This window comes from Myotis brandtii, unplaced genomic scaffold (assembly GCF_000412655.1).
Source record: "Myotis brandtii unplaced genomic scaffold, ASM41265v1 scaffold228, whole genome shotgun sequence".
NCBI classification, from domain to species: Eukaryota; Metazoa; Chordata; class Mammalia; order Chiroptera; family Vespertilionidae; genus Myotis; species Myotis brandtii.
Genome location: NW_005358567.1, coordinates 508,016 through 523,588, shown reverse-complemented (window position 1 = coordinate 523,588; position 15,573 = coordinate 508,016). Strand labels below are relative to the sequence as shown.

General features: G+C 37.8%; 1 pseudogene; it reads left to right on the top strand.

Moving 5' to 3' along the window:
• Nucleotides 1–11,558: 11,558 nt before the first annotated feature.
• Nucleotides 11,559–13,100, top strand: LOC102244029 (annotated as a pseudogene).
• The last annotated feature ends 2,473 nt before the right edge of the window (nucleotides 13,101–15,573 follow it).

Below are 15,573 nucleotides of genomic sequence, written 5' to 3'. Positions count from 1 at the left end.
ATTCTGGGCCAGCTTTAGCTCTGAGGCTTGGCTCCAGCTCTGAGGCCTCGGCTGCTGAAAGCAGGTATCTGGTTTATTTGGGTTCTATAATCGAAACACTGTTTCAACTCCAGCTCTGAGATCACGGCTGGCTGAAAGCAGGTTACTGGGGTTTTGTTTAGCTTCTATATTTGTAACAATGTTTCAAACTGCAAGCTCAGAGGCCGGCAGCAGCAGGTCGGGAACGTTGCCTTCCTCCGTCACTGGAGCAAGCAAGCCTCCTGTTAGGTTCAAGCTGCCTGGCTGCTGGCCGCCATCTTGGCTGGCAGTTAATTTGCATATTGCCCTGATTAGCCAATGGGAAGGGTAGAGGAGTTATGGCTAATTACCATGTTTCTCTTTTATTAGATAGGATATTCACTATCATTGTGATTTATAACTTATCTCTCAAATAATTTAATTATTCTATCATGAAGCTTAAAAGATATAATATGCACACTTTATCTGTAAGTTAATTGCATTTGCATTATTTAATTTAGGGACAATCAAGGTTTTTCTTTTACTTGGTTCTTCTCACTTCATTCTCTCCCTGTAGGACTCATGACTACAAGCCTTATCTGAAATTTGGAAATCCACAAACATCTAAGAGCCACAGTTTACATCATTTAGCACAAACTCATTTTATGGCTAAACCTTATTGGAGCTGCTGTGAGCCTATTTGTGATCTTATTTACCCAGTTAATATGAAAACTTACACACGTCACTTGAAAAAAATATCAAATCTAGATTTTTCTACTATATTGTTTTTTTAAACACATTGGAATCATATATTTTGAGGAAGTGATCAAGGCCCTTTACTTTTGGAACAAAAAGGAGTATATTTTCCCACCAATTGAAGCCTTATTCTTGAGAGCCCTCTTTATCTTAATATATTCAGGTAATTAACCCTCATTCTTTTGGATAATAACGGGTACCTATTTGTGATCTTACTATGAGATAGGAATACTTATTATCCTTCTTTTTAGATGAGAAAACAGAGTTGAGAGGCAAAATTACAAGAGAAAAGCAGCACAGCTAGAAATTAGTTGAGGCAAAAATTCAAACACTGGCAGTTTGACTCCAGAGTGCTCATTCTTCACCTGTTTTCTAGCCTTCATTCCATCCTTCTAACTCCAGAAGGTGACTTAGAGAAGGAAAGATTGTGTCAACTTTGATTCTATGGAATTTTTTTTTTGGTTTGTTTGTTTTGTTTTAACCTATTGCTTATAGCTTTTTATAATAGATCTACCTTAATATGAAAAGACAGTGAGACCTTTATCCTGGGTAGGGACCATTGTGAGCATTTCAATGATGGATTTGCATGGACAATAATCTCCAGCATGCATGCCCCTCCCCTCATTTATTAATACTTTCTTCTTTTAGTTACTACTCTATAACTCTGAAGCCTTTTCAGACATAAATCATTCTTACTGGGGACTAACTGCTCAGATAAACAACATTTCAATTATCTTTCTTTTGGTTTTTAGGTGGGATAAATGGCACATCTGGCACATCAAATCATCAGTCATTAACTCACTTTTACAGGTTGCCTTCTAATATGCTTAGCACCATGCAATCATCCAGCAATGTTCTCAAAGATAACCATGATTTCTCTTGAACATTTTGTTTAAAAAATAAAATGATGGAATGGCTCCTTGACTAATGTACATACCTAACAACTCCATAATAAATGCACATTTCAAGTCCCTACATTTTATAAGTGTCTAAGGACTATCAAAATGATCAATCTTTAGTATTTGAAGAAAAAAATTATGAGAGAAAAATATTTTATCCTAGACATCTGGCCATTTGACAAATGAAGCACAGAGCTAAAAATTATTTTGTCATATTTTCACCCGATATTGATTTATAGATATTTTAGTGTCAGGGACATATGCCGAGTCATAATTTTTATAATGCTTACTTTTCTAAGGTGAATTTAGATAATTTATTCTGGGGGCTAAGGACTCAAAAAAAAAGCTTGATGAAACAGATGAACTCTATATTTTAGCATGAAAGTGAGGACTGGACCATATTTTTTGGTGACATTTGGGCCTTGTGCAATAATTTGGTGCCATCTGGCTTTGATTATCTCAAAGTAAACTAATATCAGACTAATCTTTCATGTAACTTTTGACTCCCTTTCTCAAACTTTTCCAGCTCTCATTCCCTCCCCTTAGGGAAAATAACTGTTAGTATTCAGTCCAGTGAAGCCATCTTCAAAGAGCTGTTCCTCTGGAAGCTCTTATCACATTGGCTAAATCTGCAAATATTGTGACCTGAAGAAAAAGAGAAACTGTGTCCTAAATCAGAAGCAGAAGCACAAGAGCCCTTGTACCAACCACTGGCTTTGGTAGATCAGGGAGACACTCAGGCACAGGTTAAAATCTGACATGGACTTCTTGAACTTCACCTCTTGCCTTGAACCTCTGTCCTGGACACATGACTTCTAGATCTGCTTGCTTCTAGCCAATTTGAAAAAAAAGTACCCTGGGTGTTGTGAGGCCTCTTTGGAATGACATATAACTGACAAGGGAATCGACATGAAACAGGCCTGGACACACAGTTTGTCACCACACAACACCCATGACAACTGGAAGCATCCAGTGTAATTATTAGTCATCTGGAAGACCTGTGGGTGACATTTTATGGGACTGCAGGGCCAAAGATCACCATTAGACTGATCATCAGCTTTCACCACCATGTCATTCACAGTTGGAATCAAATTAATACTGCTTATTCAGCTTCTAATGCTGGTAGTTTTTCACATCTCCGTGAAAAAAATATTGTGACATGAAAATGGCTTTTTTTAAAGTTTAGTGTTGAATAAATTCATTAGACAGTAAGAGAGCATCTATTGCTGCAATCTCTAATATGGTGCTCTAAACCTATCCAGGGAAATAAATAAATTCATATATACTTTTAAAGAACATTTTGTTTTTAAAATGACTATTATTAGTTTTCAAATATAAATAAAAAGTTTCTAGATGCTAATAAATAAACAAGAAAAAGAAGATGAAGTTTGAGAATACCAATGGAAGGCCAGAGGACTGTAAAATTAATGCTGTTTTTTGATAGGCAAAATTTAGAAAGTAATTTTATTGCTTGTCAAAACAGTCTTAACATTTTGATTCAGTAATTATATGTTTAATAACTTATCCTAGTTACATAATCTTACATACATGGAATTATATATTATAATTTTAAACTCAGAAATAGTTTATATATCTTATAATAAAAAAGGCAAATTATTTGTACATTTATTTGATGGATTTCACTGCCACTGTAAAAATAATAAGCATATATTATGTATAGAATAATAATATGCTGCAATAGAATATTATAAAATGTCATTAATAATTATTTTGATCACATTTGTGTAGAAATGGTATAAAGCAAGAAATCTGTATATATACAAGGCTAATATGCAAAGTGGCTCCTCCGGAGTTTGACAGGGAGAACAGCAGTTCGACCGCTTGCTATGATGTGCACTGACCACCAGGGGGCAATGTGGAGGCCACAAGGTGCTGAGGGAGCGAGGGAAGGAGGAGGTGGGGAGATGGGAAGGCAGGGAACCTGATCAGCCCTGATAGCCTGCCAGGACTACGGACCCTACCCATGCATGAATTTCATGCACCAGGCCTCTAGTGTAAAATAGAAATGGAATGAATGTATTAGTAATATATAAGCATAGAATTACACAGAAATAGTTGCAAAGACCAAAACCAATTAGAACATTTAAAATGAAAAGGTACTTGGCTTTTTCTGTATATGATACATAGATAGATATAAAATAAAATATGTTTGTGAAGGTGTATAGTGTTTTTTAATGTTTGTGTATGTATGCTAATGTGATGAAATAAGCATTTGAATACCCAACACCCTTTGTATCTATCTACATTATTTTTTGTCAAATATGTATAGTCTTATATGTAAAAGGAGACCTCTCCAAATCAAGATAATATTTATTATGATCAAATATAACCCTTGGGAAGTCAGTAAATGTTAATTAACAATAATAATAGCATCTTTGAACCATTAGATATCTAACTATTCTAAGAAAAAAGTGTTCCATAAACATTATTGTTTTATGGTTATGCAAAATAAAAGTCCTTTGATAATGATAAATACATAATCACAGCAATTTTATAAAACCAGAACCCAAATAACAGAAAGCCTTAGTTAAGTGAGCTTTTTTAGCTATAGTTCAATTTTTAACACAATGTATGGTATAAAATGATTAAAAAAAACAAATATTGATGTTTCAATCCAAGAACTTGGAGGTTTTGCTTATGGGTTAGTAAGAATTCCTAAATTTGTACTGTGATAAAAAACATGCATGTAATTTTGACTCATGTTTCATGTTGAAGATAAATGCCAAAGGTTTCCAAGAACTTCTAAAATCTAAATGATAAGAACCATATCTTATTTCTTGATTTATCTTCACATGTTGTAGTTACATAAAAGGTGAACAATACATTCTGATTTACATTGTAACGATAAGAACAGGTATTAATCAAAATAGATCCAGATATATGGAAGCATGCAACAGACGGATGATTCTCAGAGGGAAGGGGGTGGGGTGGGGTGGGATGGAAGAGATTAACCAAAAAACTTATTTGCATACATACATAACCCATGGACACCGATAATAGTACAGTGAATGCTGGGGAGTGGGCAGGAGTGGGGATGAGGGAATCAATGGAGGGAAACCTGTAATACTAGCAAAAATAAAGATAAAATTTTAAAAAATGAAATAAAACTAAAATGCTTTGTAGTGCATTTTGCCATAATATTATAATATCGGCTAAAGTGGTTATTTCTTTAAATCAGGGTTTTATTAGAAATTTTAGAATAACTACATAACAAAATAGCTATTTTTCCAGTTATTAGTTGTAATATAATATAGAATAATGATCAACCTACTTGTTTTATACATGGGTGTCTTTTGGTGTGTATAAGTATACACACATATATACAATTTATATATATGTGTATGTGTATATTTATAATATAAATTACATATAGATATAATTTAAAATAACTGAATTACAAAATAAGAACCAATAAAAGTAGAGATTTTTATTACAAAGGTAATTTTTATTTAATATAATATTTTCTGTTTTATACAGTATTTCATCAGAAAATTGTTAGAAGGAAATGGGAGGTAATATCCAAAAGAATTCCTAGGGTACATGGACCTATAATTCAGCCTCTTGCACTCTCCAAATTCTTTTACAAAGTTTAGAGCTGGCACACTCTATCAAGTGATGGTATTCTGTCCAATTAATACAATAGGTAGGAATATCAGAAATAATATAATCACAGAGGGAAAAACAGTTTTATAGTTAACCATGAATATAAAGAACATAGTGTTCTGCTGTTAAACTAAAACTCCAGAGGCATACAGCATTTCCATTAGTCACTGGTTTTTTTGTTTGTTTGTTTGTTTGTTTTACTTCTGATATAATTTATATGCCAGCCACAAAAAAGAAGCACCTTGATATCTTCTGTCTTCAAATTTACTTGGAAATCAGATGGTATAATAAAAATGCATTAAAACTGTCACAAGATTTGATGGATTAAATGTAAAGCTTTCTTAATTTTTTGTTTATTTAAATATGTTTTTATTGATTTCAGAATGGGGAAGGGAGAGAGAAATAGACACATCAATGATGACAGAGAATCATTGATTGGCTGCCTCCTGTACACCCCCTACTGAGGATGGAGCCCACAACCCAGTCATGTGCCCTGACCAGGAATCAAACTGTGACCTTCTAGTTCATAGGTCTATACTCAACCACTGAGTCATACCAGCTGGGCAAAAGCTTTCTTATTTTGCATTCAGAAAATAACCTATGCACTTTAAAGTCTAAAGTAACATTTTTATCTATCTGAAACTACTAGTTAACTATAGGTGTCCTTGACATTTTATTTCACCTGTGTTTAATTATTATTTAATAGTCAAAATCCAGATCCAAGATACCACAGATCTGTGATCCTTTTCTTAGTTCCTTCAAATTGGGACAGTTTCTCTAAAACTTATTACTTGTTGGCTCCTGGCTTACAGTAGTATTAACTCTTTTTTATGCCCGATGCACAAAAATTAGTGCAAGGATAGGCCTTCTTTCCCCCTGCTGCAGGCACTGGCTTCCTTCTGGCACCCGGGACCCGGGCTGCTTCCCTCTGGTCCCGGCTTCGTCAGGAAGGATGGGATGTCCGGAATGACATTCGGAAGAATGTCTGGTCTAATTAACATATTACCCTTTTATTATTATAGACTAGAGGCCTGGTGCACAAAATTCATGCACGGGGTGGAGGTGCGGTCCCTCAGCTGGCCTGCACCCTCTCACAATCCGGGACCCCTCAGGGAATGTCCGACTCCCGCAGGGATCAGGCCTAAACTGGCAGTCAGACATCCCTTTTGCAACCCAGGACTGCTGGCTCCTAACTGCTCGCCTGCCTGCCTGCCTGATCGCCCCTAACCACTCTGTCTGCCTGCCTGATGACCCGTAACCACTCTTGCACCTTCCTGATTGCCCCTAACCTCTTGCCTGACTGCCTGATTACCTCTAACCACCTCTGCCTGCCTACCTGATTGCCCCTAACCACCTCTGCCTTGGCCCCCGCATTCGGGACTCAGGCTTCACTCCTCCGGCCAGCCACAGGCACCCAGGACCCTGGGCAGCTCACCTGGGATGGCCACAGGCACCCAGGACCCCAGGCTGCTTCGCCCGGGCCCCGGCTTTGTCAGGAAGGACGTCCGGTCTAATTAGCATATTACCCTTTCATTAGTATAGATTTTATTGCAGCAGTTAGCTGCTGTTAACTTACTAAAATAGTTGTCTGACAAGCACTGTGGTAAGCTTTTTTCTTATAGTTCTTCATTCACTCTTAATATTCTTAATCTTACTGATGAAGGAACTAAACATAAAAGAGGACAAATAATCTGGCCAAGGACTTGGAGCCATAAAATCAGAGGTGAAACTCAAATTCAGATACATCTGACTTCAAAGCCCTGGTTCTTAGTCACTACTCTACCACTTCACATTTTGTATGTATTAAAGATTAATCCACAGAGCAATGGCAGAGATGCTTAGACTTGAAACAAACACAGGCATGTGCTAATGATGTGAGCTTTTCTCTGGTACATAAGCCAGGAAGTTTACTTCAAATGATCTGAAAGCTTCAAATTGTCTGAGCTACAGAGACAAATCCAGTGGGTAGTAATAAAGGAGACTTTTCTTGTCTGAAAATTTTATGCATATACTAATATTGACAGAGTATGTCTATCAAAATAAATTCTACCTCAACTTTATTGAGTCATATTAACAGTAGTAAAATCAAAACCAAAAAAAAAAATTATAAAATAAAAAAATAACTAATTTTTTGGTAGAGCCTGATTCTCACTTCTTTTTTTTTTCCTGGAGGTAGACTGGAAATTTCACTGCACTATGGCCCCAAACAGGTTATCATAAGAAATTCCTGTGATATTAACTCAAACATTTCTGCTAATAGATGAAAAGAGGGGAGGGATTTTGTGGAGAGAGGAATAAATCCCTCAGTCATAAAGTTATGTGATGCCAATTAAAATGCTCTCCCAGGCTGCAAAGCAGCTGCCAGACAACAGAGTGTTTTCAGAAAATAATTCTGGAGAGGGTCTAGGAGTCACAAGGGCTTTTAACATTCATCCTCAGAACATTTCATCCACAAATATAACGCCATGCAAAAGCAAAGAGAGTTTGCCAAGCACAGAATTTCATTTATCACCCTGGTAGTTTACTTAATTAGAATAAACCCAGACTTCCTTAAGACTCTTTTGTAAGCCTAAACTTCATCACCGCAAACTGACTTTTTAATTATGTGGTTCTTAAGAGCCTTTGGGCATGTAATAGGACAGACTGTAAATACAGCCGTTCACACACACACACACACACACACACACACACACACACACACACGCATGCTTTGGGAAAATCTAGCAGTAGTAAAAAAGGTATTCACATTACTTTCACATGATATGAACTTGATAAAGACAAATATTAATCTCTACAAGCCTCAATTTATTTTCCACAAAATACAGATAAAATAGTTGCTGCTTCATAGCTACTATTTTGCTTTCAAGATTAAATAGATGTTTGCTGAGTACATAGTACACTGTTTATATGAAACATTTAAGCAAAGAATATGAAAGCTAATTTTAATGATAAGAATAATAAATGGAAGTTAAAGTCTGAGTTAGAGTCCTTTCACTGTCATTAGGTACATGGATGATCTGAGAAAAATCTCATTTTATTAGTTATCTTCAGTTTTCCTGTATGTAGTACCAGACTACATTCAGGATCAAAGAGTCTTAATTTTATTACCATCTAGCTATGACCAGATCTATTAAGAATTCTAAACAACTAATGTAACTTAGGTTAAGTTATATAAGCTTTTTTATTAGGCTGTTTTTTAAAATTCACATCTGAGAGAGGTTGTGCATAATAAGAACCTTTTATTAATTTACTTATGAAAAGATGTCAAGGATAAGTGTATTTATTCTTATAATGAACTATTCTCAAGTAGCCTTACTCAGTTCTTTTTTCAGGCAATAAAAACTATGAACAACCATCCCAATTAAAAAAAAAACACTTTAAAAAAAGTCATGAAAAAACTGGGGTGGGGTATAAGAAGGCATCCTTTAATTTCTATCAATGACCAGGAATGATAATAGCCAATTCATAGCGGACAACTTTAAAGTTAAAACAGGAACCCTAAACATTTAGTACCAATGTAAAATTATACCATGAAGGTTTTTAATGAAACCTGAAAATTTTGAACTTTTTCCTACCTATATGCTAGGGTAAGGTGACTAGAGTAGATTCAGGTAAGAAATCAAATGAAAAAGACACACATTGCGCAATTCCCAATATTGTGAAGATATAATATAAATAAATCTCCTGGAAAAGAAGAAAGCATCAAAGAAACAAAGCTTTGGAAAGAATTGGAAAAAAAATCAGTTTTGCTAATAGATAACCCGAAGCTGACACTTATACAATACACTCATAGGTCAAAACACAAAACAAAGAGAATTTTACTTATAATGGAATGACAGCTAAAAAGAAGTGCATCAAAAATTGTGGAGTGCAACAATATTGTTGCACATTTTATGTCTAATTATTCAACTTACATTTTAACCATGAAAACATGGGTTATTAAAAAACAAGAGTTGAAAAGTTTTATCCCTCATGATTGTGTTACAAAACAATTGAAGTCTAAATCTGACAGGTTTCCAAGAGATTTAAAATTTCTCTAATTCATGTATAAATAGAAGTTTCTCAGTTGGAGGGATATGATAACTTCAGATCCAACTATACATATATGTACAGTTTATCTTACGTTTTGTTTTGTTTTGTTTTGTTTGTTTGTTTTTTAGGAAAAAGAAATTGTAAAAAAAACCCCACAAACTGTACATTTGACTTAAGAGAACATGAAAATTGAAAACTGAATCCTTGACCAAGCTTTTTCTCTTTCGCTTGGGAGGAGCCAGTCCTAGAGATTACAATGACATCATCAGTCATTGTAATTGATGGAGTTGCTAAGATAACATTCTTTTCCCCAGTGTAAACACTGATGGATCCTTCGAGAGATGCCTTACATTGCAAGTCTGGGATTTAGTTTATGGGTCTGACAAGTGTGACCTTTAAAATAATGCATTTGCTATAAAAGAAGAAAGAAAACTCTTTATAACTAAAATATATTGGCTACAAGTTTACTTTCCAGCTAGTAATCTGATTACAGTCAAAATAGCACACCTAAATGAAACAGTTTACCTGTGATCAATTTAATGTGGTTATAAAATGCTAATTATGAGAGAAAACACATTCAAGGTTTGTGGTACCTACGTCTATAAAACTTGCAGAGAATCTAACATTCAGTGATGTGTAGCACATATGGGTAAGCAGATGGCTGAAGTATTATTTTTAAAAACAAGACTTTTGCTGACAAAATACAGAACAGGAATGGTGTGATTGGAAACCTAAGAGGATGTTATTTATGAGGTAGTAAATTCATGCTCAGTAATTGGATTCTTGCTAAATTGCAGATAAAAAGGACTTTGGGTAAAATGCGTGTTTGCAGCTACAGAAATGCATGAGAAATTCATCTCATATTATACATACCTGTAATTTTCATCGTACCTCATAACCTTTTACTTCTGTGGCTTGAGGAGGGGAGGTTGTAAGAGAAGGTAGTTTAACTTACCATATCAGGCATGATACGTGGGAAATGTTAACTTATCTCTTCTTTTTTGATACAATTCTGGGGGACAAAAACAGAAAATAATTCAGAATGTGGACATATACAAATTAGATATAAAATATTTTTAAAATCTCTGTACAAAGGCTTTATAACAAAAAACATATAACAAAGCCACTTAACTTGGTCAAAGGGTTCAGGCTTTCAGTTATAAGATGAATAATTCTGGAAATCTAATGCATAGCTTGATGACTTAATTAATAATACTATATTCTATATACAAAATTTGCTGAGACAATACATCTTAAGTGTTCTCAAACACACACACACACACACAAGGTAACTACGTAAGGTGATGAATGTCGGTGATTATTTCATAATGTACACATATATCAAATCATTGCATTGTATGCCTTAAATATATATAATTTTAATTTGTTTATTATATCCCAACAACCCTAGTAAGAAATAAATTGTCTACTTTGATGTCCCTTCTTTGAACTTAATTAATACACTGATTAAATCCCCAATACTTACCATGAGATTTTCTGGGAACCTGTATGCTGCCTTGAATTTTCTATCACCTGGCTGAAATCAGGGATTATCTCTAGTATTTTATTCTCATAACCAAGTAGTTGGCTTCTCCAATAGTAAGTAGTAACATTTTTTTTCTGAATAAATAAATAAAACCCTATTACTCAATTAATAAATGTTAAATTTTCACATTTAAAATTGCAGTATTTTTTGGATGGAAGTTTAACTTTTATTTAATAATAACCATTTTTTTAAAAAGAAGTTTTAATATTCTATGATGAGAGTTAGCTTAAATCTCAATTTTCCTGCCTGTGGGTGAATTAGATCTGTATTATGGAACTATGAGGTATAAATTACATTTGAAGACATCTAAAGACCAAGTACATAATTTACATGGTAACCTTTCCAAATATTCATAACTAAGTTTTTGTCATATCTTAATTAAAAAAATTAAAGGTATTCAATTCACTTTCATACACAGTTGTTGACATATATCATATTATCTATTTATATACAACCATTATATGTATTATCTATTATATATAATCTTATTATATATAAATTATATCTTCAAATATATATTTACATACTAAAAACTTGGCTAATAGAAACATATGTAAATGGTATGCAATATGTAGCTTTTTTGGGGAAAACCAACATTTATTGTGCTCCTCACACCCCTCATAAATGTATTTCATCAGCTTTTCTCTTTGCTAGGGGCATCACAGACATGGGGTGTGACCCTAACTCTCCCTACTGCCGTCCCTATGACCAACTCAGGAGTGGAAGGTGCCTTCTCTGGGACAAGCTTCCACAAAGTGGGCTGGGCCAGAGAGCGGTTTCATCCAGGCCTCAACACAGGCCAGGTTAGCCAGTAAGGACCCCAGATGTGTAGTAAATTTAATTTTCTCAAAACAAACAAACAAAAACAACCATACCCCTCCTCCCCACACAAAGACAACAAAAAGAAATAAAGAGAGAAAGAAAGTAAAAACTATTATAATACCTCAGTAGGGCCCTGGCCAGTGTGGTTCAGTTGGTTGGGCATTATCCCAGACATTGAGGGTTGCCAATTCAATCCCTGGTAGGGGGCATGCAGTAGGCACCTGACTGATGTTTTTCTCTCTCACATCAATGGTTTCTCTCTCTCCCTCTCCTTCCCTCTCGCTCTAAAAATCAATAAAAATATTTCAAAAAGTGAAATGAACTTTGTAATTTAAAAAAACACACCCCCTCAAAAGAAACCTCAGTAGTGTCTCAGCACTCTAGAGGATCACTAGAAAATAGTTTAAAAGACAACAAAACCAACAAGGTCACCTCCAGGTGATGGTTCAGAAATAGGGTGCCAGCCTTGCCCCCCAAGCAGACTAGCAGTGCCTGGTGGAGGAGGTTGAGCTCTCAGCAGAGAGAAGCACCGCGGCAGCACCACGGACAGCGACCGGCAGCACCAGCAGGCTCCCTGGTTGGGGAAACTTCCATGCACCTGCAGATAGGCCTGTTCCTGGTGAGGGAGAGCATCAGCTACCCCAGGGATTACACACTGTGTGTGCTGTAAAGCAAGGTGGAGCCCTATTACATTAGCCCATTCTGTGCCAAGGTACCAGCACAGCAAGCTCAGCAGTGACAAGGAGGTGTCCTTGGAGAAACCCATGCTGCTGGTGGATCATCACTACCCCTCAGACACCATAGACGCTGTACGAGCCTCATCAGGCCAAAGGTCATAGAGGGCACAGTGCAGGCTCAGGATGAGGTCTCTCATAGGATCTGGGCGCTGACCATGACAAACCTGAAACTACTGCGGACCACTGGGAGGAGGAAATATGGGGACCAGATGCTGGAAGTGACCGAAGAAAACACATTCTCTCTACAATGCATTAAGGATTGACACCACTGCTCAGGCCTTTCTGGCTGAAGCCTTGGCCATGACACAACTTTGGCATGGAACCACGTGTGGCTTCTGGGTGTGATTGTGGAGGAAAGAGGTGGGCTCTGCTTTAGTCACTGAGAACATGGAGGAGGAGAGCCTGGTGGATTTTCTGCAGGGCAGAGTCTATTGATGCTGCACAGAGACTGTCTACTCAAGTTCTCAGTGGATGTCTTCAAGGTCATGGAATATCTGGAGGGCAACAACTTCTGGACAGAGACCTGTCTTTCCACAATTTGCCAGTGTCCTGGAACTAAGTGGCCAATGACAGCAACTTCAACCTCATCAAGGAAGTCTCTAGCACAGGGACAAAGGCAGGCTTCAGGTCAAGTGCACAGCACCTGAGGCCATGAGAGTGAAGATATTCTCCAAGTCTGAGGTGTAGTTTCCTTTTCTGGGGAATCTACTCCTTTGGGCCAGTGTTTTATTCAAGACTAACCTTGAAGGACATTGGCCCTTAGGTGCAGAAGGGATGCACACTACAAGATGGATGTCCCGATGGATGCCCACCCTGCAGGCTGCGGGTCCTGAAGAACTGCTGGCAGCTGGAAGCCACCATGTGGCCCTCCTTCCTGCGGCTCCTGCAGGAGCTGCCCCTGTTACTGCCAGTGCACAGGTCATGGGCCTGTAGGGACTCAGCCTCAATAGGTTGAGGATCTTGCACCCTCACTCCCTGGGCTCAAACCTTACCCCAGTGGGCATTTCTTCTCTCTCCCAACTTGTGCCCCTTCTGGCCTCCCACAGTCCCTGTCCAAGCCTGGAACCTTCTTTTGTGGACCCAAATGTGGGGCTTCAGTATCCCACTGAATCCTTCAAGAAGGGAGGAGGCTGAGAAGCAGGAGGCACATACACCTACCATGGTAAGACTTCCACTGGCCTCCCATCTCTTATTCTCTTAAGGTTTTACTCCTTTGCTTTTTAAAAGATTTTTTTCCACATGTTTATTTTTTAAGAAAGTACACAGAAATGGGAATGTTTTCCCCATCCTGCACGAGAGTTAGGACCATCACCCCAGATTTGTTTCCCATCTGTGTCCCATGTCTCCTTGGTAGTCAGCAGCCGCCTGTATGAACTTGATGATGTCACCATTTGCATGCGCCCCAGGCAGACATCTGGTAGGGGTGTGGAGTTCATGTGCCCTGCCACCCACCCACCTGTCCTGTATGATGAAATCATAATAAATGACTCCATGAAGGAAAAATGCATAAACATATAATATTAGGACAAGCACTGGCATGAATCAACTAGCAAGCAAAACGTTATTTGTGCACATTATTAGTGTAAGCAAATAGCTAAAGCTTATGGATCATAGTTACATTATATTGGAGACTTTTGATCTATATTAGGCAAACCACACATGTCTGTTCACAATGACCTATTTTTGATACATTCTTGTCAGTAGAAACATCAGCATTGCATCAGCCTGCAGAAGGGCAGGACATTTCTTGTGTGTGTGTGTGTGTGTGTGTGTGTGTGTGTGTGTGTATGGCGGGGCGGGGTGGGGGGGCTCTGGCCTGAGAAACATTGCTGAATCCAATATCGTTATTGACATAAAATGACTTTGGAATCAGAAAACCTGTGTGTAAGTCCCATTTCAGCTTCCTACTAAATTGCAAGTTTAGCTCTCAGCTAAATTGATCTAAAGTCCAGTTTCCTCACATGCAAAAATGTCAATCAATATTACCTACTTCACAAGTTGTAGCACTGAGAGAAAATAAGTTCTGCTCTTAAATTGGTGCTTAGCACAAGTGATTTCTCCATAAGAGTAGCTGTTAAGTCACTGATACAATTTTTTTTACACAGCTGCTCTAGGAAACCAACATTTGGAAATCATAGTAGGATAGTACACCATGCATATAGCAGACAAATTAAAATGTTCACCGTTACAGAAGATACTTGCTTAAGAACACACATTTTCACATGTGTGCATGCATATATGCAGATGTAATGAATATTCTCTCAGCACTATAGATTTGTCTATGTAATCAAGATAAATATTTTCAAAGTTATAGGAGAAATCCCCAGTGGGAAACAACCAAGTTGTACTGAAGCAACAGTTCAAGAGAGGGCAGGTTCAATCCTGTGGGGTCCACAGTCAGCAACATGTGTCCAGAGAATTCTCTAGAAGGCTGGCCTTTATTGGAATAGAAGCTGGGGAGATTTCAATCTTGAAGTCTAACTCAAATAAACTAAATAAGGAATACACATAAGAAAAATAGTAGCAATAACTTCTAACCCCCTTTCTCTTTTAGACAACCCATTTTAATCTGTGCCTTAAAGTTTCTGTTTGCATCTTTATACAAATTATTCAAAAATCTGTTTTTATTTATAAACTAGAGGCCCAGTGCACAAAAATGTGTGCACTTGGCGGGGGGTCCTTCATCCCGGCCTGTGCCCTCTCCAAGTCTGGGACCCCTCAAGGGATATCCACCTGCTGGCTTAGGCCCACTCCCCAGGGGATTTGGCCTAAGCTGGCAGTCAGACATTCCTCTGGCAGCCCGGGAGCCCTCGGGGGATGTCCACTTGCCAGTGGAGAGCACGCCTAAGCTGCAGTTGGACATCCTTAGCGCTGTCAGCCTGGCTTGTGGCTGAGCAGAGCTCTCCCTGTGGGAGCGCACTGACCACCAGGGGGCAGCTCCTGCATTGAGCGTCTGCCCCTGGTGGTCAGTGTGTGTCATAGTGACCAGTCATTCCCAGTCATTCTGCTGTTAGGGTCAATTTGCACATTACCCTTTTATTATATAGAATAGAGGCCTGGTGCACGGGTGGGGGCCAGCTGGTTTGCCCTGAAGGGTGTCCCGGGTCAGGGTGGGGGTCCCACTGGGGTGCCTGGCCAGCCTGGGTGAGGGGCTGATGGC